Below are 17,795 nucleotides of genomic sequence, written 5' to 3'. Positions count from 1 at the left end.
AAATCAAAACATGACAAGTTAACGAAAGAAACATTTCATATATATATATATATATATACCCAAATCTCTAAGAAGCGGAGGCAAATACTACTTCTGTACTAGCCAAATGCTAACAAACATCATGTAACAATACATTAGAAGTATCAAATATTTAATCTTATACATTTTTATGTAAAGTGGTGAAAATTAACAGGGCCCTGAGTGACGACAGTACAGTGATAAGGTGCTTGCCTTGTATGTAATGACCTGGTACTCTGCGATCCCCAGGAGTGAGCCCTGAGCACTACTGGGAAGGAAGAAAAGAAGGGGGGGGAGGGAGGGAGAGAGGGGGGGGAGGGGGAGATAAAGAGAGGGAGGGAGGGAAGGAAGGAAGGAAGGAAGGAAGGAAGGAAGGAAGGAAGGAAGGAAGGAAGGAAGGAAGGAAGGAAGGGAGGGAGGGAGGGAGGGAGGGAGGGAGGGAGGGAGGGCAGGGCACATTTAACAGAAAACTCCATTTGAAAATCTGAAGTCTTCCTGTCCTTTGAAAATCAAGAGGGAACTGGAAAAGAAAACAGAATAAATGAAAATTTAAGGTAGTACTGAATTAATCAGAGATCTAGGAAAAAGTATAGTATTACTAATGCTATAAAAATGTTTGAAAATTTTATTGCCTCTTAAATTACATATTGTAGTTCAGAGTAAAATATTCCAAGAAATAAAAAGAAATTCTAGCTTTACCCAAAAGGTAGAGTTTGTAGTATGAGTCCAATTAAATAAACAAAAGCAACATTTTTCAGAAAAATATAGTCCAGATTCTCAGAATAAAACATCTGGGCTACATATAAATATTTAAATTTATTAGTAAAATAATATCTAAATAACCAAATAAAAATTTTGAAACATAAAATGCAAAATCTAAAAATTCAAATGCTCTAAACATAACAAAACAAAAATAACAAGAAAAGACATAATAAATCTAAAAATACAGTCCTCATTTTTATTCTCCTCTCTCCCACATTTTATGTTTTTCTCCTCTCTCCCACATTTTATGTTTTAGGGAGTCACACTTTAACTTCAAGTGAGGCCTCTTTTTCTTTTTCGTTTTTTTTTTTTTTTTGTGTTTCTTTTCTTTTTTGTTTTGTAGCTACACCTGGCTTTGTTCTACACTCAAAGATCACACCTTGCAGGCTTGGAGGTCAACGGTGGTGATGGGGAATTGCCCTAATTCACTGTTACTATGTACCTTAAATATGACTGTAAAAAACTTGCAATTCACATTTGTTGAAGCAAAAAAATTCTGGGGACCATAAAAAGGTCTAGATAGTGGGGCTGGACAACCAACATGCCTGAAACCTGTAGTCAGTCTTTTGACAGAATGTTTCATAGGTGGCGACGCCCTGTAGCTCACCTGCCCCTCCACCATAACCGCCCTTTTTTTTCTTTTTTTCCCCTCTTCTTTTCTTCTTTTAATTTTATTTATATTCTACATAGGGGCTCTTGCTTTCCATAGAACCATAGAACTTAAATCACTTTGTTCTGTCTCCTATTTCTATGTCTTTTACAAATTGAGAAAAGGAAAAATAAAAATGGATGGGCCCAGAATCCAAGTGGTCTCAGATAAGAATAAAAAGAGGTCAAATCTAAATACCCAAGCCAAAGTCAATGACAACAGAATCAAGAGACTCAAACTATAACAAGCTAAACACAAAATGAGCCTGTTTTACACTAATAGTCCAGGGGTCTAGGGGTGAGGTTTGGGGTGCCTGGGGGGAACTCTGGTGGAGGAAGGTCAACACTAGTGGTGGGAATGGCCCTGATTCACTGTCACTATGTAACTGAACTACAACTGTGGAAGACCTGGAATTCACATTGTTCTCAATTTAAAACAATTTACTTCATATTGTTTGTTACAGCAAAAAGCCAAATAGTATTAGAAAAACTTAGATCGATTAGTTCAACTCAAAATAATTATTACATTTCTCAAGTTGGCAGGGATGTGGTAAGAAAGGAACTAACTGCTAATGGTCATGTCCTCTGGTTTAGACTCTGGAAAATAGTATGGAGATTTCTTTAAAAAGTAAAAGAAGAATTTTCAGCTATTCTAATTTTGTCATCCATACCCAAAATACAAAAACAGGAATTCAAAAAGATATATGCACACTTATGTTCAATGCAGTACTTAGTACAATAGTAAGGATATAAAAACAACCCAAATGTCCAATGACAGGCGAATGGATAAAGTTGTGTGTGTGTGTGTGTGTGTGTGTGTGTGTGTGCATGTGTGCTTACACAATAAAATGGTATGCAGTATAAGGTCAAATGAAATCTATAAGTTCATAGAGATTTGGATGAAACTTGAAGGCATCCTATTAAATGAAGTTAAATCACAAGGAGACAACATAAATACCAGTTGATGTTGGGTTACAAATTTAATATTACCAAGTAATAGGAGAATGGGGAGGAAAGGAAGAAGCAGAGTAAGAGTGGCACAAGGGTAATGGTGGAGGGTCTGGGGTGGTGGTGAAGGTATACTAGGGCAATACAACAAGAAAAATGAATTTCTTCAGTAAGGTGTTGGGAAGATGCAATAGCCACAGGCTTGAATGAGTAAAACAGGACTACTCTCTAATCCAATATAGAAAAACAAATTCAAATACTTCACACCAGTGAGAACGGCAAATATCAAAAATATTGGAAACAATCTATGTTAGCAGGGGTATGGTGAAAAAGGGCAAAAATGTTATCTGGATTGACATTTGGGGAAAAACAGTATAGAAACTTCTCAGTCAAGAAATTCTGCTATAAAACCCAGAAATTTCACTTCTTATTTCCAAGGAGCAAAAAAACATATGCACACCATTATCCATTGCAGCTCTGACAAATATAGCTAGGATATTAAATCAAACGGTGTCCAATAACAGAAAAGTGTATTCTGAAGTTGTGGTGTGTGTATAAAACATAATGAAATACTATGCAGCTGCAAGAGAAGACAAAATCATGCAATTCATTGTACCTGGATGGAACACTAGGATGCCATCTCAAATAAAATAAGATAGAAGAAATTGGACAAACATGGGATGATCTCATTTATCTCTGGAATATAGAGAAACTAGAGGAGGGAATGAAAGGTATTAAAGGGGGTGCTAATGCAATCAGCCTTGACCTAGAATCTAGAAAGATGGTCAGAAAGGGTAAGAATGAAGAATGGAGAGGATAAGAATGGACAAGAATACAGGCAAGAGCTCAAGAACATTGGGTACATCAGTGATGCAGAAGAGTGGTATAGCTTTATATCCACAGAATAAACAACACTGAAAGTGGAGATCCAAACTTCAGCATCAAATTTTCCAATGGATCCATTAAGAAGTCAGCTCAGGGAGTGTGAGGGACCTAGAGACATTGGTGCGAAGAATTCTGCATTGGTGATAGAACTGATGCTGCAACAGTTTGCCTAAAATTCAACTATGCATGACTTTGTAAATCATGATGTGCTAACCAAAAAAATTTTTTTAAAGAAAAGGGTTAAAGATTTTAGGGGTAAGAATAGAGCGAGTAGGGCAATCTCCCTATACATCGTCAATGCAGGTTCAATCTTCAGCGCCCCATACAACCTACCATACAAGCCAAGAGTAATTTCCAAATGCAGCACCAAGGATAATCCTGAGCATTTTGGTGTGTAGGCCTCCACCCAGCCAAAAAAAGGGGGAGGTTAAAGATGAAAGATTTCAACATAAGAACTCTCAACAAAGTATATAAAACATCAGTGTTAAAGATGTTTGAAGGGACTTGGATCCAACAGCAGAGAAATGGAAGTAAAATAATTGAGATCACATTAGATTCAAAATTTTATTAAATTTATCACATTAAGTTTTAAGTTTTGTTCATAAAAAGGAAATCCAAACAGAATGAAAAGACCACCTACTGAATGGGAGAGGATATCTCATTCACCCTGCATCGCTCCCTTGGCTAGCCAGCCATCTAATCAGAACATTTTGGACTGCAATAAAAGCACTGAATATTTGAGGGGGAAAACAAACAACTTTCGTTGTGACTTGTTCTATTAGCTGGAATTGGCTATGTACTCAAATTGCTTTTAACTGAATTTTAACCATCATTTGCTGACACAGCAGATGCTGCCTCTGATTTCATATTATGTTGGGTGTATTAAAATCCTCTCTGTCATCATCCTGCAGAGAAGGGCATTTCTCTGAGAGGATATTCACAGAGGGGGTAAGAGCTCAGAGACAGATGCTAGCAAGTGAAATCAAGAGGAAAATAACACTTTGTATTATATGGGCAGCTTGATGAGTTGGGGGCAAAATATCAAGCGATTCCTTCAGCTCTCTGAGTGTTTTTCTATATTTTCAAGTATCCAAAACTTCCCAACAAGATTCACAAGCATCTAAATAAGAAGTCATTTAATTAGAAAAATCATAACGCTTAGCTGTTAGAATCAAGCCCCAGGGGTCATCTTGAGTAATGATCTCCAACGTTCTTACACTTGCTGAGCAGCATCTAGTGCCATTAGATGCACATCTAGTGCATAGAATGGCAGTTATCATCAGTGATTTTCATTCTTTCTGTGTCTAGAAGTGTTTCGGAACCTTTTCTTGTTTTCTTACTGTGACCCCTGTCCTACCAGTTGGTCTCCTACTCCTACTTTTTTTTGTTTTGTTTTGTTTTTGGGTCATACCAGGCAGCGCTCAGGGGTTACTCCTGGCTCTATGCTCAGAAATCACCCCTGGCAGGCTCGGGGCCATATGGGATGCTGGGATTCGAACCACGGTCCTTCTGCATGAAGGGCAAACGCCTTACCTCCCTGCTATCTCTCCTACTTTAATGCAGTGTCCCCCATCACATTTACCAGTGCTCCCTCCTGCATTATCTTGAAAGTCCATATGGGTCCGTATGATTGTCTGCTGTTGAAAATTTGTCAAATATTAATTAAAAACAGAAGATCGTGGTAAAAGTTATATTTCTGTACATCATATAACTTCCTCCCTCCCTCCCTCCCTCCCTCCCTCCCTCCCTCCCTTCCTTCCTTCCTTCCTTCCTTCCTTCCTTCCTTCCTTCCTTCCTTCCTTCCTTCCTTCCTTCCTTCCTTCCTTCCGTGTTTGGGTCAAACTTGGCAGTACTCAGTGTTACTCCTGGTTCTGCACCTAGAAATTGCTCCTGGCAGGTTCAGGGGTGTTGGAAAACAAGCCAGGGTAAGCCTCATGCAAGGCTAATGCCCTACTCTTTTGATGAGATAGCCAATAGACATTAAGAAAAAAAAACTTATGGGGCGGGTGGGAAAAAAAAACTTATATTATTAGTTTTTAGGGAAATACTGATTAAAAACACAATGAGATATCACCCTATAGCTGACTTTGCACCATTTTGAAAAAATTCTGGGGCATTTCCTTAGCATGAAAATGCTACAGAGCTATTATATAACCTAGTAATACCACTTTTGGCACTCTCCATAAAGAATATGAAAATATCAACACAAAAATTACATATACTTCAATTATTGAGCATTACTTACATATAGCTAAGATAAAGAAGCACCCAAAAGTCCACACAAGATGATTCAGTAAGGAATATATAGTACATGAAAGCAGTGAACTACCATTGAGCTATTTATATACATATAAATAAACAATCCCACAAATTAAGGAAACTATGGAATTATTCAACATGAAGTAAGTCAGAAGATAAATAAGATTTAAATAATTTTATACATAAGATCAATATAATGATAATAAATTGATGAACAGACAAAATAAAAAGGGAAATGAATGGGCATTGCTAACAGAGAAAGCAATCTAAAGAGAAAACATGAGGGATGTTTAAAAAAATGATGAAAAGCTGGGGTCGGGCGGTGGCGCTAAAGGTAAGGTGCCTGCCTTGCCTGCGCTAACCTTGGACGGACCGCGGTGCGATCCCCCGGTGTCCCATATGGTCCCCCAAGCCAGGAGCAACTTCTGAGCACATAGCCAGGAGTAACCCCTGAGCGTTACTGGGTGTGGCCCAAAAACCAAAAAAAAAAAAAAATGATGAAAAGCTGTGAAGAGATCAGCACACTGAACTCTCATACGTTCCAAAATCAGCTGTTCGTATGTGGAGCACCTACTGGCCCAGCCCGCCATTAGATATGGAAGAAATAAAATGTTAAGACGCTTCCCAGTTTCAAAGTACAACTTAAAAGGCAATTAAGAGATATATGAAAAATTAAGATATTCAATGCCTCATTTCATTACAGAATTCCTAAGTGTGAATCTGTTCGTTTCATGCTAGAATTTCTATGTAACGGGAGCCCCATAAGCTGTTCCCACCCAGTCACTGCCTTGCAAACTTATGCAGAAAGGTAAGGTGCCCATCCAACAATAGAACTATCACAGGAAATTTGCAAATAAAACATTAGAAGTTCCAATGAGTCACATATAGCAGAGGACTCTGCAGTCTCTACCTGAGGTGATTTATGAAGCTCTTATTAGAGAGTGGGCACTTTAGCTAAGTCTGGATGTATGATTTCAACAGGAACAAAATGAGAGATGGGATGAAGATTGTGGTGAACAGAACACTTTAAATGAAAGCATCTTTATATTGGCTACTAGCTCCCAGAGGTGGGTCTTTTGCAGTAAAGAGCTTGAGTTATCTCAAGGCCTCTTCCCTTGTTACTGATTTAATATCCTAGAGACTTTCCTAGTAACCAAATGTACAGATGGCTATCCAAGGGAAAAACTGTCAGAACTTTCTTTGCTCTCTCCAATTGTACCAGCCCAAGATAATCTTTTCAAACAATCTATGACACCAGCCTCTAATTCTCTGTTACCATCTCAATTGCTTCTGCTTACATATGGAAATAAATGAATTTTTTTTGGGATTGATTAGAAAGCTATCAGAAGAAAAGTTAGACCAACCTGTAAAACTTATTTTGCTGAATTGTAGAATAGCACAGTTTTCTTCTATAATAGTTCAGTTGCTAGAATTCTAGAGCAACAGAAGTCAAACTAGTTTACTTTCATTTAAAAGGTCAAAAGAAGGCCAGAGGTGTAGCTGAGATGATGGTGCATATACCTTGCAAGTGTGAAGCCCTGAGTTCAATCTCCAGGACTGCATGTTCGCCTGAGAATCATTGGGAATCATTGGGAGTAGTCTCTCTCCACCTCCAAATATCAAAAGAAGTAACTATGCATGTAAGTTAAACAAATCTAAAACGAACAACATACTTCTCCCTTCTTTTCTCTCACACCTTTCTAAGTAAGTTTCCATAAAAACCACCTTGCTTTCACAAACAGAAAAGAAAAACCCACAAGACTTTACTCTAAACACCTCTGTTAAAAATACAATTTTCATTTCCAGTACTTTTAATTGAAAGGGATAAGTGAAAAGTGCAAAGGCATCCAGGGGTGTCCTGCCAACCTGACCACATCAACTACATTAACACTGGTCTAAAATCAGTGGCAATGGATGGCTGTTCATCATCGTGATGTGCCATCATAAAGATGAAGTTTGATCACACTTCACTTTATAAGTGCAAAGCATAAAGCATAAAGGGTTGAAAAAGCATGCACTTTGAATCCTGGTTGTTTAGTTTTCTCCAAGATGAAGTCCTGATTCTCTTAAGAAGTTGGTGAAGGGGCTGGAGAGATAGTGTGGAGGTAGAGCGTTTCCCTTGCATGCAGAAGGACGGTGGTTCGAATCTCGGCATCCCATATGGTCCCTCAAGCCTGCCAGGAGTGATTTCTGAGTGTAGAGCCAGGAGTAACCCCTGAGCGACGCTGGGTGTGACCTAAGAAGGAAGGAAGGAAGGAAGGAAGGAAGGAAGGAAGGAAGGAAGGAAGGCAGGCAGGCAGGCAGGCAGGCAGGCAGGCAGGCAGGCAGGCAGGCAGGCAGGCAGGCAGGCAGGCAGGCAGGCAGGCAGGCAGGAAGGAAGGAAGGAAGGAAGGAAGGAAGGAAGGAAGAAAGAAAGAAAGAAAGAAAGAAAGAAAGAAAGAAAGAAAGAAAGAAAGAAAGAAAGAAAGAAAGAAAGAAAGAAAGAAAGAAAGAAAGAAAGAAAGAAAGAAAGAAAGAAAGAAAGAAAGAAAGAAAGAAAGAAAGAAAGAAAGAAAGAAAGAAAGAAAGAAAGAAGTTGGCGAAGGACACAGAGACACAGACTGGCACACATCACAAAGGGGATGTGAGGTTAGATGCCAAGATGTAGTACTGTTGGTATCATAATGGAGTTATATTCTTACTTCTTCAAGAAATCTCCATATTGCATTCCATAGAAACTGAGCCAATCAACAGTCCCACTAATGGGGAATGAGTGTTCCACATCCTGCTAGCATTGTTTTCAATCTTTTTGACATATGTCATTCTCACTGGTGTGAAATGTCTAATAAATGTCAAATTTATATTTCAATTTGTATTTCTCTAATAAATGACAATAAGCACTTTTCATTTGCCTACTAGTCATCAAATGTCTTCTTTGGGGGAAATATCCGTTCATTTCCTCTCCCCATTTTTGGATAGAGCTAATGGAATTTTTGTTGTTAAACTTTTGTGAGTCGTCTGCAAATCTTGGATATCAGCTCTTTCTAATTTAGCTTCCTTTTTTTTTTTTGTCATGCAAATACTTTTTAAATTTGATGCAGCACCATTTCTTTATTTTTGTTTTTGTTATTTTGTTCCCCTCTAGAATAAGATCCATTTCTTGGAGAGCTTGAGGCAAGCATCTTCACCTCTATACTATTTATCTCTCTAGCCTTAATCCTTTGATCTAATTTTGTTAGTACCAAAAGGGACAAACAGATTAAAAAACAGCTAGTTTTCATGGCTTGCAAGTTGTTATTATACTCAAACATGCAAAAATAATTCATTACCAGCACTGAAGAGAAATATGAATTGGTAGCAAAATAAGTAAACAAGACTTAGGAATTCTAGTTCACATTAAATTCTTGGTGAATTAAACATGCTCATGGCTGTGAAGGTCTCCAAAGACTTAGAATAAGTTATTGTTCTAAACTTAGAACAATAAGCCAGAAGATAGATGAATGTGAAAGAAAAGGTATTCTCCCTCAACCCCTCAGTTAAGATTAATCTTCTGCACCCAAGGAAGAACAAATAAGGGTACTTTCAAAGGCACTAAGACCCTGAGATTTGAAAATATGTGATACTAAGTTTTTCTTAACTTTAAAAAATAATGGCCATGGGGCCGGAGAAATAGCATGGAGGCAAGGCATTTGCCTTGCATATAGAAGGATGGTGGTTGGAATCCCGGCATTCCATATGGTCCCCCGAGCCTTCCAGGAGCGATTTCTGAGCCCTCGAGCCAGGAGTAACCCCTGATCAGCACCAGGTGTGACCCAAAAACCAAAAAGAAAAAAATAAACAATGGCCATACCCAGTGGTACCAGCTGATGAGAGAGGGCACCACTTCTGCAGTGCTTCAGTGACCACATAGAACCAGGGATCAAATCCAGGGCCTCACATATATAGGCATGCTCTCTACTCGAATGACACACCTGGGCTTTGGTGTTGTTTTATATAGAGAGGGAGTGCATTATGGTTGCAGTTGGCTGTGTAAGAACCCAGTAGGAATGTCAGCATTGCGGTGGCACCAGGATGGGATGCCTGTGATTATCCGTGTCTTGTGCGCACCTGTGTTACAAGTATTTCTCAGTGTGGGAGATACTGTCACATCTGCATGTATCTGAGTCAGAGGCAATGCTGGTCAAATTAGGGGAACCAGAGTGCAGGGGATAAGACATCAACAGAGGCACCACGAGCCACAATAACAGGGCTGGTGTACTTTGGTGCTGGTTTATAAACTGACCGTATAGGTCTGTGATGGCGAACCATTTTGAGCCCGAGTGCCCAAACTGCCGCACAAAACCAAAGAATTTCGTCCAAGTGCCAGCACGTCCTCCCAATGGCCAGCCCGGCCCTGTTGCCAGGTGAGCTGCAAAGTAGACACCGGCACACTCGCCTCCTGCTGCACCACATATCTTAATTGCGGACCTTCCCGAGTGCCAGCTGCAAGGCCTTCGCCTGCTATAGGTTCGCCATCGCTGGTATAAGTGATTTCTGTTTGTTTCACTCAATTTCCTGTCCTGAGCCTGTATGAGCCTGTATTAAATACAGATGCATTTAAGATGAAATTTTTGCTTCGACATTTCTTAAACAAATTAAACTCTGGAAGCTGAGGTTACACCAGGCACAGCGACAATGTACTAAAGTAGGAGGACTATTGCCTTCCATAATGTACATCATATATTATGGTTTGGAGGACACACCTGGCTATTCTCAGAGCTTATTTCTTGGGGATCACTCCTGGTAGTGCTCAGGGGATCAGATGGGATGCCAGGGATCAAATCAAAAACAACCCCACCATTTTACTCTCATGATTTGCTATTTGAAAGGCAAGTACAAACACAGGAATAGAAAGATTGAAAGAAGTGTCTCTGAGTCTAGAAACAAAAGGAACCAAATTTCTGCTCCATCTGAGTTTCCTCACTTTCAGTAGGTTGGAATACTATGAAGACCAGTGGACACTGAATATTTGATGTATTAGCAAGGGAATCTTCAGGGGGATACATCAGGTTGGCATCATGCTTCTGAATGGGTCCTCTATATGTGTTTGTAAAGGGAGGGAGTAGCAATGACTTGGGAAACATTCTGTGAATCCCAGAAAAAGTGTGATCTGACTCTAGAACTGAGACTTTCTGAAAATCCAACCAGACTCTGCCATTTAGCCTAGTCTAAGTAGACTTCAAATTATATATGGTAATGAGCACTGGGCAAAATCTCAAACAATCTGAGAGTTGTTAGTAAAAAAATGCAGTAATAAAATCCCACTTGCTAAGCAAACATGTGTATCCTTAACTAAACAGAAAAATTAAGTTGATTCTTTTCCAAAAAGATAAATAATCACAAATATGAGCCACATCTGGTCAAAGAAAACCTACATTATGCTCAGTAAATAGTCCTGTTGTATAGAAAACACAAATTAAGGAATAAAGAAACAACAGTGGAACATAAAGGTTTTTTTTCTAGATATAGCAAAGTAGGAAAAAATAAAGTCACACCAAAAACTGAACTTTCTCTCTCCTAGGACTATGAAAGAGGATAAAACAGGGTAATGCATTATCTAGTATTAAAGAGGTCGAATCTCAGGTGGGAATTGAAGTAACAGCTACAGCGTCTATCACAGCTAGCATGTCCATATCACAAACATGTTAAAGTGGCTTTTTGATTTCCCAATTCTCATGATAAATTTACTGCAGTTAAAATTGGATGTTGTCAAGTTTTGTGAAAAGGCAAAAACCATGTGAGAGACCAAATTAGCTTCTACCAAAAATGGTGACAAGGAGTTTTTAATTTTTTCTAGCACCATCAAGAAATAGATCACTAAAAGAAAAAAAAAAGAAAAAAAATCACATAATCTGTTATGTGCTTCAGAAACCACTATTAAAAGTATTAAAAACCACAGAATCTAAATCAATTAAAAAAAAAAAGAAGCAGGGGGCCAGAGAGATAGCATGGAGGTAAGGCGTTTGCCTTGCATGCAGAAGGACTGTGGTTCGAATCCTGACACCCCATATGGTCCCCCACTTGAGCCTGCCAGGAGTGATTTCTGAGCAAAGAGCCAGGAGGAACCCCTGAGCACTGCCCAGTGTGATCCAAAAAAAAACAAAAAACAAAACAAAAAAAAAGAAGCAGGTGTTCTGATACAGAAAACCGTGTGGCTTGTTTGCAAACCCAGATGACTTTTGCATCCTGGTCATTCTACCCCAGGTGCCATACCTGGTGGGAGAAGGTGGGTGGGAACAAGTTCAGCAGAGTTATCCTCCCTACCAGAAGAGGGCCATTCCTTTTCTTACTTCAGCTCCTGTATCAACTGGTGTGGGAGTGGCCTCCCTTGTCAAGGGAGACATGCAACTAAAACAATTCTCCCAACAAGTGGACGCTGATCTGAGAAGATATCATTTTTCTATTGGGGTGTTGGAAGAACAAGTTGCCTCCCTAGCTGAAGTTGCCCTCCAGAACAGGCAGGGAGTAGACCTAGTCTTCCTGAAGGAAGGAGGGCTGTATATGACTGGGGTGGGGTGGGGTGGGGGTGGGGCAGGCAACGTTGTTTCTATGCTAACAAGTCAGGGGTCATCCGTGAGACACTGCAGCAGGTAAAGGTTAGTTTGTGGAAAGGGGGGTGAGGGGGGGAACAATGGGAAGATTCTGCTACCTGATACGAAGAGTGGTTCAATCACCCTGGAGAAACCTCCTAGATAACTGCCCTGGCTGGGCCATTGTTCATTTATTTGGATCATTTTCTTAGTAGGTTCTTGCATAATTAACTTCCTCACCCACTTTATTCAGGCACTCATAGGTGCTGTTAAGATGCTTGTGCAAGGTCCCAGTATGTGGCCATAATAAGGACAAGAACAAGGAACCTCAAGGAGAGTCAAGATTTGACTCAGGTCCATAAGAAGAAAAGGGAATGTGGGGTCCTGGGTTCTGAACAAGGAGGGATGCCATTTTATAAAGGCCATATGGCAGCCTTCTCTTAGGTTGTGAACAAGTAGGAATGCCATTTTGTAAAGAACACATGGTATAAGCCACATGCTAGGTTTCCTCAAGCCTATTTCCATTAACACCAGCCCAAGCTACCAGGCCATACCAAGTAGCCTATCAGGGAAGGACACAAGGGAAGCACACACAGTAGGAAGGTACCCCTAGACAATAGCCAATCATTTTAAAAATCATCAAAGAGCTAGAACCTCCTTATATTCCTTCTCTATATAACTCTCTTCATGACCATGCAGGATTCATCTCCTGCTAGAAATGACCCTGACTGGTCAGTTTGGGGGCTGCTGGCAGATGGATTAAAGTTCTGTTAAGCTTAAACAAAAAAGAAAACCTTGTGGACAAAATTCATTTTAATAACTTTGCTTTAAATAATTTTGAAACAAGTGAATTATGATCAGTTATGTCAACTATGTTATGTATTTTCTTTAAATAAAAAGAAACAAAATTCATTTTTATTAGTAAGACAGTCACAGAAAAAGGGACTTGGTTACAAAATGTATGTTATACAATAAGTAAATACAGTCATGATGTCACAGGCTTTACCTTTTCATTATTATTATGTGAAGCTGTATTTCAAACAACAAAGTAGAGAAGAGGGGAAATCAAGCATGACAGCACACTTTTTAGAGGAAACAGTAAAAAGATGCCAACCAACAATTAACTTAAATGCCATGTGTGAGGTATTACACACACATCTCAGTTATTTAAGGAATGTGCTATTGTCTCAACTTACCAATATAAAGCAACAAACTCATTCAATTAAAGCACCACATGATGTAGGACTCATAAACCATGCCCTTTACTTCAGTAAACTGAGCTCCACGAACTACAAATAAACAGCAAATAAAATTAAAAACCAGAAATAGGTATTAGCTTCTGAGGACAAGAAATGAAGGAAAAGTAAATGTGAGAAGAAATGCACATGTTCTCCCTTGAGATCAAAGTGAAAGTCAACTGCAAGAATATATCACCAGTAAGACTAAAGTAACAGCTAACTAGAACTCACTCTTCTAAGGGTTACAATCCAGCATCACAAGGCCATTCAATGTATGACTCTAAGTCCAGTGACAGCTACGTCCTTCGGGAAGTGGCAGACGTTCTCTACTGTGTCCTAGTCACTTGTGGCTCTTGTAGAAGGACTTGCAAAAAAAAAGCTTTGGAGCTTTTGCCTAACTTAACATGTATTCAGAAGAGAACTACACTGATGAAAATATAACTGGATCATATAGGCCTGTTAGAAAATGTATAATTAACTGTAGAAGCAAGCTGATAACAAAGATGGCCAAGCAACAAACAGAGTCAACTTGCAAGTTGATGTTTACATAAGCCTAGGACACAGGTACAAGCTCTCAGGATACTGCTGCCACTCCAATGGAGGCAGTCTTGTTGCAACCACAATTTTAAAATGTTAGTCTCCTGGGCTAGTGAAATAATACACTGCCCTATATGCAGCCTGTTCATTCCCCAACACCATATATGATTTCCCGAAGATTGCCAGGAGGGATCCTAGAGCACAGGGTCAGGTTAAGCCTTGAGAACTACAGTACCGTATTTTCCGGCATATAAAACGACTTTTGAAAAGGAAAAAAGTCAACCGAAAATGGGGGGTTGTCTTATACGCTGAGTATATCCCGAAAAACTTTTCGATATGCTGCTAAATGAAAGTCGTCTGGATATTGCCAGAAAACGAATTTTCCAACTCGATCCTGCACCAATCACTGCCAGGCTGCTCGGACCGCCTCTCTAACTCAGCCAATCCAAGCAGGCTTTTGATGCATGCCAATTAGACAATGTTCTGGACCCGAATCTATACTGTCAAAAGTCTGCTCAGATTGGCCAGAGTCAGAGAGGAAGTCTATGACAGTAGAACCTTTGAACCTTTGCTTGTTGTGATTGGCTCACTGTGGTACATACAGCTGCAGCACAGGAACGTTCTGTCTGATACAGCGAATATAGGCCTAAATCTCTGTTTTAACTGTAAAAATTAGGGGGTCGTCTTATACGCCGGAAAATATGGTATGTAGACCAAAACCAAAACAAATAAATAAAAATGGTATTCTTCTAATTCATCATCTACCTCACTAAGATTTGATGTCAAGTTTCCTTAACTAAAAGAATACAATATTCCTCAAAAGAGAACTACTAAGAAAAGGTCATGGCAAAAATATATTCCTTGCAATATTTGCAAGGAATACCAAATGCAAACTATTCTCCTTTATCCGAAAATACTGAGAACACATAGAAGAGAAAAACCTTAGAAGACTTGGGAAGAAATGTCACTATGTACCTTAAATATGTGAAAGACTTGTAATTCACTTTGATCACAATAAAAAGTATTTAAAAATAAAAAAAGAAGTCTGTGAGAAGAGAAAGTAATGACACTTCTATTTTGACTTTTCACCAATTCGCTTGAGGTTCCTTTTTTATTTGTTTGTTTGTTTGGGGGTCACACCTGGCAGCACTCAGGAGTTACTTCTGACTCTGCACTCATAAATCGCTCCTGGCAGGCACGGGGGAACCTTTGGATGCTGGAATTTGAACCACCGTCTGTCCTGGATCGGCTGTGTGCAAGGCAAAGGCAAATGTTCTACCACTGTGCTATCTCTGGCCCATCCTTTAGGTTCCTTTATATCCACCAGATTATATTTCATTCTTTTCTTCAAAGAATCATTCCACTAGCAGAATTCCAGGTTACATTACTGGAACATCTTCAGTTTTGTAGGAAACTACCCAAATGTTTTTTTTTTAAATGTTAGTACCAATTTAATATCCTCATCAATGCTGAATAACAGTGTGGAATGACAGGGAATATTACTTTTCATCCTAATATATATTGATTAAATTAGTTCAATTTTGAAAAATGAAAGGGTACGATTATCTTTTGTCAATATTTATTTCACTGCATTAAAGAAAATATCCTCTAGAGCCAGAGTTGTATGTTGTTTGTATAACACTGGAAAGTCCTATGGAATCAGCGAACTTCAGTTTTTTTTTATGAAAAATGATGAGTGTAAACATATTTTTCTCAAGGAATTGTTATCATGGTGCACTTGAAGTAACTAGTACAAGGTACAAGGTATATAGGAAGTGGTCTATTCATGCCAGTTGCAATATCAACATCACCATCAACACTGAAGTCTCATAGAGAAAGTCTACAAGGTGGAAGTCTGTTTGATGAAAGGAATCTAAAGTTACCGAACAGTTCTATTACCCCCTGAGTTGCTGACGAAAAGAGTGTAGTGGATTCAAGCCCTCCAGCCTGCCACTCTGCTCTTCACATTTTGAAAGTCATGCAGTACAACATGTGGTCAGAGACTAAGTTAATGTGAGTGCAAATCAACAGACCTAACTGGAGACTGGAACTATGTTTTATATTTGAAAAAAGAAGTATGTTATAGTAAAGGATACAAATAAGTACTCCCGAACTGCACTAAAACAAGAGCTAGTCATTTGATTCTTATTAGCCATGATCTTAAAAACAGTTAATAATTGGGGCCGGAGAGATAGCATGGAGGTAAGGCGTTTTGCCTTGCATGCAGAAGGTCAGTGGTTGGAATCCTGGCATCCCATATGGTCCCCAGATCCTGCCAGGAGCGAGTTCTGAGTGTAGAGCCAGAAGTAACCCCTGAGCGCTGCAGGGTGTGACTCAAAAACCAAAAACCAAAAACAAAACAGTAATTTTTAAGCACTTCAGCTGCAGAATATTTCTGCATGAAAGCCCAGGCTTCCTTCTTATTTCAGAGCACCAAGAGATTCTGCTGAGACCTTGGCATAGAGGCTCAGTTAGAGACCTGCCAGAGTTGGCCAGAGTCAATCAGCTCCTCTACAGCCTATCACTTCTCCACTGGTGTCTTCTGTTAGCATCTCTTCAAGTATTCATGTGCTGCTGTGGTCCCCAAATTTCCAGCCTCAACAGTTGTTGTAATCTCTAAGCAAACAGATGCTGCAAAGTAACACAGAAACACAGAAGGTCCATCCTGGATAACTGATAATATAGACTAAGTAAATTAAAACATCAAATTTCAAAGCAGCATGTGCAAAATAAGCAAAGGATCCTTAACCTGAGCTTCATGCACCATAGAAAGGGTGTTCTGAGTTTCTGGATACACTGGGACGAAAAATGCAATCTGCATTTAATGCTCCTGTGCCTTTCAGATTTCAGATTCTTGGAATAATTTTCTAGCTTGAGTAGGTGAGGGAAGGATGAGTGAACATCTCTGTATGTGTCAGGCATAGGATATATCATAGATACCCGGGCTATGGGAAGTGGTAGAAAACCTACTGTGGACCAGTAGATGTGATCATTTCTACCCCACCTTGTGGTTGCCAACTTAATGAAGAAAATGACTAATTACAAAGACAACCATGAACATCTTGCCAAAGCTGTCCCCACCTTTTCTCTTCCTGTTCCCTTTCACAGGAACTAATGACACCCATCAAATGATGGCAACTTTTGGAGAGAGTTCTGAAACTCGAGGAGGCATTTTCCTGCCTTCTTCCCTCATGAAGGTCATTTCATTTTAAAGATAAAAGTGGAAATGAGAGCCGGAGCGGTGGTGCAGTGGTAGGGCGTTTGCCTTGCACGCGGCTGACCTAGGACGAACCTCGGTTCGATCCCCTGGCATCCCATATTGTCTCCCAAGCCAAGAGCGATTTCTGAGTACATTAACCAGGAGTAACCACCTGAGTGTCACCTGGTGTGGCCCAAAAACAAACAAACAAACAAAAAGCAAAGAAGCAGGGAAATTTCAAAGACAAAAAGTGAGGGTGTTTGAAGCTAGACCACTACTATTGAGATCAGGGTGAAGATTAAAGGCCCTTCGTTGGTTAGGGGCTGGCTTTCCACAGAGCCAGGAGAGAGAAGGACTTTTGCTTGGATATGACTTTAAATCTATTTGCAGTTGCTGAATACACACTAACTTGATCTTGCAGTAGAAAAGGTTTAGCATTCCTCAATGGATGGGAATATTCTTTTTTTTTTTTTGGAGAGTTTAGAAACATTTTATTTAATAAAAGTTAAACATACAAAACTGAAATTAACACACGTACTAAAAATCATCCTCCATTAATGGGAAGACCCTTTTTCTATGTATATATTTGGCTTAAACTAAACTCAGGATGTATCTGCAATGTTTACTTACACCAACAAATGCTGACAACTTGATCTAGTTAACAAAAAAATTACATACTCAGCTACATGAACATAATATACAGGGAATTATGGTCAATTAATGCACAAGAAATACAATGAAACTTTAATGATG

General features: G+C 39.4%; 1 protein-coding gene across 1 annotated transcript in view; it reads right to left on the bottom strand.

Moving 5' to 3' along the window:
* The window catches only part of MCC (MCC regulator of WNT signaling pathway), a 309,795-nt gene that overhangs the window by 188,143 nt on the left and 103,857 nt on the right, over positions 1-17,795 (bottom strand). The window lies entirely within an intron of this gene.

Source organism: Suncus etruscus, chromosome 6, assembly GCF_024139225.1.
Source record: "Suncus etruscus isolate mSunEtr1 chromosome 6, mSunEtr1.pri.cur, whole genome shotgun sequence".
In the NCBI taxonomy this organism is placed as follows: domain Eukaryota; kingdom Metazoa; phylum Chordata; class Mammalia; order Eulipotyphla; family Soricidae; genus Suncus; species Suncus etruscus.
The sequence above is the reverse complement of the archived record's forward strand: the minus strand, read 5'-3'. Positions and strand labels throughout refer to the sequence as shown.